The sequence below is a fragment of the Hyperolius riggenbachi genome, chromosome 5 (assembly GCF_040937935.1).
Source record: "Hyperolius riggenbachi isolate aHypRig1 chromosome 5, aHypRig1.pri, whole genome shotgun sequence".
In the NCBI taxonomy this organism is placed as follows: domain Eukaryota; kingdom Metazoa; phylum Chordata; class Amphibia; order Anura; family Hyperoliidae; genus Hyperolius; species Hyperolius riggenbachi.
The window spans coordinates 59,694,938-59,703,945 of NC_090650.1; the positions used below are offsets into that span (position 1 = coordinate 59,694,938).

Genomic DNA, 9,008 nt, shown 5'->3' on the forward strand with positions numbered 1-9,008 from the left:
TTGCTGCTACCAGAAGCCCTCAGAAACACTAGTGTCCTTGAGTACTTCCAAAGATAGGCAGCTCCGTAATACGCCAGCGCACTTTTGTGCATGGGCAGTATGGAGCCACCTGTATTCGGAAGCACTCCGGACATACGTGCTTCTGGACCTTTCAGGAACCCCCCCCCTTAAAAATCCTGCGTTTGCCCCTGGTTCCAGACAGCGGTCGTGCAGCCCACATTGTGTCCAAAGTCCAACCGCACAACTGGGACATGACAGTTTTCAGCCAAGACACCTCCCAAAAATTATGCAGCAATTGTGTTTTGGGTTAAATATAGGTGGTATCAGTGGCCTGTGGCACCCTGGCCTGGCGGTGGGAGCTGCACAGGCAGCAGGAGCAGGGCAATGCAGCAGCAGCAGGTGTAATGTGTGCCAGGAGCATGCTGAACATGGCATGTTGCAACTGGCACTTAGCACGTGGCACGTGTCACGTGGCACTAGATAGATAGATAGATAGATAGATAGATAGATAGATAGATAGATACTGTAGATAGATCGATATCAGATATTGGGGTTGATTCACTAAAGGCAATAGCGTTAGTAATCTCCTTTTACTCACGCTTTTTCCACAGCGTTCTTTAAATGTAATTGCGCTGCACGCTACACGCGCCACATAGTGCGTGTATACACAGGAGCGCCTGCTATGCCCGCAGGTAGTGCAGCATAGTGAACACTATTACTAAGCCTACTTCCAGCAAATAAGGAGTGTTCCTCTTCTGCCGCCCTAAGCCCCTTCACGTCCAACCACTGTTAAGGACTTGATTGGCCCAACAGACTGCTTGTCAATTGAAAGGCAGCCTATTGGGCCAATCAGAGTGCAGGGATAATGTCCTTTTTTTGGACGCAAAAGGGCGCAGGGCGGGAGCAGAGGAGCGCTCCTTAATTGCTGGAAGGAGGCTTAGTAATAGTGTTCGCTATGCTGCACTACCTGCAGCATAGCATGCGCTCCTGTGTATACGCGCACTATGTGGCTAATAGCGCATGTAGGGTGCAGCGCATTACATTTAAAGCACGCTGTGGAAATAGCGCTAGTAACAGGAGATTACTCACGCTATTTCCTTTAGTGAATCAACCCCAATATCTGATATCAATCTATCTACAGTATCTATCTATCTATCTATCTATCTAGTGCCACGTGGCACGTGCCAAGTGCCACGTGCCACGTGCTAAGTGCCAATTGCAACATGCCATGTTCAGCATGCTCCTGGCACACATTACACCTGCTGCTGCTGCATTGCCCTGCTCCTGCTGCCTGTGCAGCTCCCACTGCCAGGCCAGGGTGCCACAGGCCACTGATACCACCTATATTTAACCCAAAACACAATTGCTGCGTAATTTTTTCTAGGTGTCTTGGCTGAAAACTGTCATGTCCCAGTTGTGCGGTTGGACTTTGGACACAATGTGGGCTGCACGGCCGCTGTCTGGAACCTAGTCCTGATGTTGATTGACAGCCATTTTTTTTGGGGGGGGGGGGATTTTAAGTCCACACATCATCAATTAGTGTTACCCTTTACAAAATAATGATGCTACATGCCTCATACACCCTAAAAAACGTTTTTAAAGCTATTTAAAGGCCACTTTCGTTTTTTCTATCCGGATATCCGAATTTTTCTCTGTACCTGTCTGTCTAAAATTACATTTCAACATTCTGCAATTGAAAATGTACCAAAAGGAAGGTGAAAAGTACTTTCAAAATAATCCTGAGTAATTTTTTTTTTTTTTTTTTGTTGCTTTCTGGTGGCTCAAAGGGCATTAGCTCATACGCAATTAACTTTTTTTCTCCTGAGTTTTTTTTTTTCTAGGAGATAATTTTTCAGCGTCTATTTAAAATAACTTTTCAGCACTTTGCAACTAAATAAAAGTGCCAAAAACTAGGTGAAAAGGTACCGTATATACTCGCATATAAGCCGACCCGCATATAAGCCGACCCCCCAACTTTTCCATGAAAAACCAGGGAAAAATGATTGACCCCCATATAAGCCGGGGGTAGGAAATGCTGGCCGCGTGATCCCCCCAGTGTGTCCCAGTATAGCTAGTATAGTGCCCAGTAAGGGTAGGTAGTGCCCCAGTATAGCTAGTATAGTGCCTAGTTTAGCCAGTATAGTGCCCAGTATAGGTAGGTAGTGCCCCAGTATAGCTAGTATAGTGCCCAGTATAGCTAGTATAGTGCCCCAGTATAGCTAGTATAGTGCCCAGTTTAGCTAGTAAAGTGCCCAGTTTAGCTAGTATAGTTCCCAGTATAGCTAGTATAGTGCCCCAGTATAGGTAGGTAGTGCCCCAGTATAGGTAGGTAGTGCCCAGTTTAGCCAGTATAGTGCCCAGTATAGGTAGGTAGTGCCCCAGTATAGCCAGTATAGTGCCCCAGTATAGCTAGTATAGCTAGTATAGTGCCCAGTTTAGCTAGTAAAATGCCCAGTTTAGCTAGTATAATTCCCAGTATAGCTAGTATAGTGCCCCAGTATAGGTAGGTAGTGCCCCAGTATAGGTAGGTAGTGCCCCAGTATAGGTAGGTAGTGCCCCAGTATAGCTAGTAAAGTGCCCAGTTTAGCTAGTAAAGTGCCCAGTTTAGCTAGTATAATTCCCAGTATAGCTAGTATAGTGCCCCAGTATAGGTAGGTAGTGCCCCAGTATAGCTAGTAAAGTGCCCAGTTTAGCTAGTATAGTGCCCAGTTTAGCTAGTATAGTGCCCAGTTTAGGTAGGTAGTGCCCCGGTATAGCTAGTATAGTACCCAGTGTAGGTAGGTAGTGGCCAGTATAGTGCCCTGCTCACCCCCCTCCCGCCGCCGCCGCTGCCGCTGCTATTACCTGCAGCGGCTTCCTCTTCCCCGGCGCTTCCTCTTCCCCGCTCTGCGCTCTCATGCCCGTATGAAGAGATCACAGCAGCGCGCCCGGCGCTGCTGCTGTGACGATGCAGGGGGCAGGAAAGAGCGCGGCTCCCTGTAGCGGCGATCTGTATTGCCGTTACCAGGGGAACCGCTCTTTCCTGCCCCCTGCATCGTCACAGCAGCAGCGCCGGGCGCGCTGCTGTGATCTCTTCATACGGGCATGAGAGCGCAGAGCGGGGAAGAGGAAGCGCCGGGGAAGAGGAAGCCGCTGCAGGTAATAGCAGCGGCGGCGGGAGGGGGTAGCGGGGCCGCGGACCACGGACCACCAGGGAAGACTCGCATACAAGCCGACCCCCCAACTTTTGACCCCCTTTTTGGGGGTCAAAAATTCGGCTTGTATGCGAGTATATACGGTACTATCAACATTATCTATTAAGATTTTCTTGCTTGCTGATGGTTTAAAGGGCATTTTATTGACAATTTTGAAAATATCACCTAGTAGGCAACAAAGAAAAAAAGGTTAATTGCATATGGGCCATTTTATTTATAAGGTGTGGCCTATTTCTGTGATGCTCAGTTGGTCAGGAGAGCATAATCATAAATCTGCAATGCCTAAATATATTAATAACTATTATAAAAAAAAAGCATGCCATTAATGATAACAACATGATGATGATGTGTTTTTTATTTTATTATTATTATTTTAATGCGGGCAGCATTGTGGCGTACTGGTTAGCCCTCTCGTCTTGCAGTGCTGGGTCCCCGGTTCGAATCCCAGCCAGGGCACTATCTGCAAGGAGTTTGTATGTTCTCCCCGTGTCTGTGTGGGTTTCCTCTGGGCGCTCTGGTTACCTCCCACATCCCAAAATCATACAGATAAGTTAACTGGCTTCCCCCTGAATTGGCCCTAGACTACGATACATACACTACATGATACATACATAGACAAATTACTGTGGTGGGGATTAGATTGTGAACCCCTCTGAGGGAAAGGTAAAGTTGACCCAAATTAAAAATACAAGATTTCAGAAATAAAATCTATTTTCTAAATTATAATAATAAATAGCAGCCTTTTTTGAGCTGCATGATGACAAATATAAAATATTTTACATTTATTGGAGGAACCCCTCCCTTCCTTTCATATTGCCAGATTTTTCCGGCAAACTGGTGGAGTAGGTGGTGTCCGGCAATGGAGGAATTGCTAATGGCTGCCCCCAGTATAACCCTAGCTATGAAAAGAGAAGGGTGAGAAGCATGCCCTGAAATGCTCATAGGCTTGAAGGAGTGTTTATTTATCTTTGTATGTGTCAGAGTGGTGCAATTAAATCTTTATAATTAAAAAAATGTTTGGTTTGGGTCTGCTTTAACTAAGTGACAAGACAATATGCTCTGCACAATGCTACGAAAGATGTGGGAGCTATATAATACTAAATAACAATAATAACAATAATAATATAGCTGCTTGTTAAAAATAAATGCATAAACACAATTGTGTTCACAATATGCAGCTGACATCCTGCCTTATCCTCTCCATAAAATTCCTTAACTCTCTGTATTTTATATCTAAAGGTCAGAGCAGATCTAAGAAATGCAAAGAATCAGAAGAGCCAGATGCGCAATGTCCAGGGAGCTCATAAGGTGAAATACAATAGAAATTAGCGGTGTCTGAAATACAAGAAAAGGCACAGAACCATAAACCCATGCTGCATTTTGAATAAAAATATAAGCCTAGCAATGGCCTATGCATTATTTATATCCAAATCCATTGTGCATCTCCCGTTGTTTGGTAGCCTTGTCAATAGCAGTTTGGATCATTGTCTGAAGAACTGACTGTATGTTAGGAGGCCGGGCACAGGAGGCTGGGACTGGACAGGAGGAGACACATATAGTTATCTGTATAGAAACAGCATGGGGAAATGGAAAGAGAGATTAGCCTTTGTCAAAGAAATATGATGTTTTAGCAAAAATCAGGAGGATTATCGGGCAGGAGTGGAACAGAATGAATAATTAATTCTTTAGTAGCTTCATAGACACAATGGACCGGGAAGAACAATTGAAAGAGACACTAGCAAATCTATGACAAACTCAATTTGGGCAAGCTTTGGAGACGCAACACACTGGATCTTTTCAGAGGTCTCCCTGTCGCTGCGGAATGGAAATCTAATTTTCTTCAAATACATTAGAAATGTTTTATGAGCTTATTCAATAAGGAAGTGCAAAGAACCGTTCCCGAGTGTAGAACGCGGCTATGCCTACAAATCACTTTACCAAAATTGGTCGCATTAAAGAGACTCTGTAACAAAATGTTCAGCCTTATTTCTTCTATCCTAAAAGTTCCTATACCTTTTCTAATGTAGTCTGGATTACTGCAGCCTTTTCTAGTTGCACCGTCTCTGTAATATATCTAATCTTCTTTTATTTGTCAAGCTTTGTCAACCCAGGGAGAAATGTGGTGCCTCTGCTGTGATAGGGAGAAGTTATGCACGCCCCCTGCACGCACCCTCCAGGCTCTGTGTGCTTTGTTTACTCCTCACAGACAGAGGTCTCTGAGGGGGAAGGGAGCTGCCTGTCACATGCTTAGAACTGTGAGAAATCCAGACAGGAGTGCAGATAATTCACTATGTAATAAAAACTTGTAGTATACTGTAACATGACATATACATACATATATATATATATATATATATATATATATATATATATATATATATATATATATATATATATATATATATATATACACACATACAAACATCACTTTCTGGTAAGCGGCCATGTTTTTTGTTTGTAAACACTGCCTTTGTTTGTAAACACTGCCTAAAACTGGCAATTAAAAGCCAGGATCTGCTGGGTTTTCTTTTTTTTTTTTACATTCCCCTCAGACTAAACTAATGTAGCCTGAAGCCTCTTTCCCTCCTGTTTTCCCCTCCCACGCAACTGTTCTCTTTGATTGGCCAATATTTCTCAATGCACTTTCTACTGCAGAGCTGGGTAGGAGTGTCTAAAGACTGGGAGGGGGGCGGGCAATGATACACAGACAGTGTAAGGGAGGAAATTATGTCAGGATTGGCTTCAAGATAGACACAGACAAAATGGAACATCCTAAGAAGGATTTTTTCCTTTTTTACTATAGAAAAATCACTAAAATCAAGATGTGGACAGTGCAATACATATGTTATGTAAGTAGAGCAAGAATTTATGTATTATATTATATATGTGTTTTTTTCTTTAGTATGGCTGACAGCTCCACGTTTAAGCAACAGTGACGGCCATACTATCCCAGGAAAAAACCCTCATACTGTATATATTAGGCACTGTGCAGACTCATTGTGTGGCTACACCTTAGTAGCATGTACTGTCTCCCTGGAGATAAGATGAGGGAGGATGGTGCTGCACACGATGTAGCAACTTACAACGAGTGGGGTAGGGAGGGAAATAATCCGCTTGGCAGTCAGTTACACACATGTTAAACTAGGGGCACCTCTAGCCATCTTGTCACTCCAGGCGAGAAAACCTGTGGCACCCCGATACGCTGACAACCACCACAACCCCCCCTTGGTTCGGCCCATGAAAATAACCATAATGCGGCAGCGTTTCACCAGAAATTAATCGTAATGTGGCTGCCTGCCCTACTCTGCCTGCCAGAACCCACAGACTCCGTAGGCTGGAGGTGAGCTGTTGGCTCCATCTGGGTGGCCATGGTGCCCCCTCCCCACAGCTGCGCCTTCTTCCCCTACACATCGCTCCAGGTGACTGCCTGTATGGCCTGGTGGATCAGGCGCCCCTGCGCTAGATCCACCTATGCTGAGTTTTATATACCATTTGTATTAAGCTTATACCATTTGTATAAAGCTTTACACTAGTATAGCAGTGTTAGAATATGACTATGACTGTGGTAGGGATTCGATTGTGAGCTCTGTGGGACAGTTGGTGACCTGACTATGGACTCTGTGAAGGTGACAGATAATTTTGGAGCTCCAGATGTGCAAAAGTTAACACCAAATTTCCATCAATAGCTAATATTAACATTGATATCTATGGAGTGGCCAAATTTCTGCAGCTATTTATCGTGTATAGTGGTGAAGACAGCACAGTTATTGGCAGGTTTGTGGTGGGAGGGACTGTTAGGGTTAGGCATCAGTGTAAGGGAGTTAGTTAGGGTTAGGCATTGGTGGAGGGTTCGGTAGGGGTTAGGCATTGGTGGGAGGTTCGGTTAGGGCTAGGCATCGGTGGGGGGTTTGGTTAGGAGTAGGCATTGGTGGGGGCTTCAATTAGGGTTAGGCATTGGTGGGGGCTTTGGTTAGGGTTAGGCATTGGTGGGGGGTTCGATTAGGGTTAGGCATTGGTGGGGGATTGGTTAGGAGTAGGCATTGGTGGGGGGTTTAGCTAGGGTTAGGCATTGGTGGGGGCTTTGGTTAAGGGTAGGCATTGGTGGGGAGTTCAGGTAGGGGTAGGCATTGGTGGGGGTTTCGGCAAGGGTTAGGCATTGGTGGGGGGGTTTGGTTAAGGGTAGGCATTGGTGGGAGGTTTGGCTAGGGTTAGGGGTTGGTGGGAGGATCGGCTAGGGTTAGGCGTTGGTGGGGGGTTCGGTTAGGGGTAGGCATTAGTGGGGGGGTTCGGCAAGGGTTAGGCATTGGTGGGGGGTTTGGTTAAGGGTAGGCATTGGTGGGAGGTTCGGCTAGGGTTAGGGGTTGGTGGGAGGTTCGGTTAGGGGTAGGCATTGGTGGGGGATTCGGTTAGGGGTAGGCATTGGTGGGGGGTTTGGCTAGGGTTAGGCATTGGTGGAGGGTTCAGTTAGGGTTAGGCATCTAATATCCATAATTCTGATATTATTATCGTAATTACCACTGCCCAATAGAATATCGGTCAATTTAGCAATATTCTAGCGGCTACTCCCAGACACCCATTTTCCATGAATGCAGAAATGATGCAGAAATTACAATTACACATTATAAACACATAATAGCAATAGTATATTTAATTAAAATTTCAGTGCTGTGATTAGTTGCATATAACATACTTATACTTTATGTAAAAGTACATTCATGCCAAACAACGTATGCATAACTCATTCAGAATAACATTCTATGAAATGCATATAAAACCTGCTATGGATGAACTTGGGACTACATATGTGTTATAATCAAACACAAATTGAGAACCTGAGGCAGGGAGGATGGGAAGTGTCATTGCTGCAGCTTAGAAGTCATTGTTTTATTTTGGGAATTTTCATTTACAAGGTTCCCCAGGATAGCTCACAGTGTAAGATCATTACTCCAGGCATTGCATTTCAGGGCCAATTTAGGCTGTGCTGCACTTGAGCTTAGTGTCACAACCTCACCACAGGCACAGAATGGCTCCAGGGCCATTTTAGTCACTTGCCAATTAAGGTGCTGACATGTTTTGGGTGGCACAACCTAAAGGGTCCTCAGGAAGCCAGCAAAGGCTTTAGCAGAATTCTTTAAATGTTAGAACTTTACCAATTCACTTCCCCAAGACACTGCTGGCAGTAGACAAGTGTAACTTTCATTAGCATATTGGAAGGCTTAAAAGATAACTGTACTTGTTTCTTCCCCTTCCCCTACATTACCAAAAATGACTGAAAGTGGACCTGAACTCATGACATAAGGAAAACATAACAGAAATGCACCCTGTATGTATTTAAAGAGTTTAGCCTGTGTAATTCCCCCTCATTGTGTCTAATCACTAGTTGTAATTTGATCTCCCCCTGTGTTACATGACTGCCTATGGCAGATAAGCAGATAAGCCCATTTGAAAGTACAGGCTGTAAACAATATGTCTGCTTCCATGACTCAGGAAGTAGAAACTGTGCAGATTTATTTTAGGATTTGTATCAGTGGTAACAAAGAAATGTTTTTTGTTTAAAGGTTATTATGTTGTTGTGTATCTTTTAGAGCAGAGAGCAGTTCTGAGTTCAGGTCCACTTGAAGTGTTTAATAATACTTAGAAAAGTCATGTAGCTGTGGCTGCTCAGTTAAAGAGAAACCGTGACCAAAAATTGAACTTATCCCAATCAGTAGCTGATACCCCCTTTTACATGAGGATTCTATTCGTTTTCACAAATGGATCATGTATGGCTGATATTGTGGTGAAACCCCTCCCACAGGAAACTGTGAGAACCAT

General features: G+C 44.3%; 1 long non-coding RNA gene across 2 annotated transcripts in view; it reads left to right on the plus strand.

The window, feature by feature from the left end:
* Positions 1-5,168, plus strand: part of LOC137519624 (uncharacterized) — a 346,634-nt gene extending 341,466 nt beyond the window's left edge. For both annotated transcript variants that reach the window (XR_011021038.1, XR_011021039.1), the window contains one exon: positions 4,434-5,168. This is a non-coding gene — a long non-coding RNA (uncharacterized lncRNA). The remainder of the gene's footprint in view (positions 1-4,433) is intronic.
* The last annotated feature ends 3,840 nt before the right edge of the window (positions 5,169-9,008 follow it).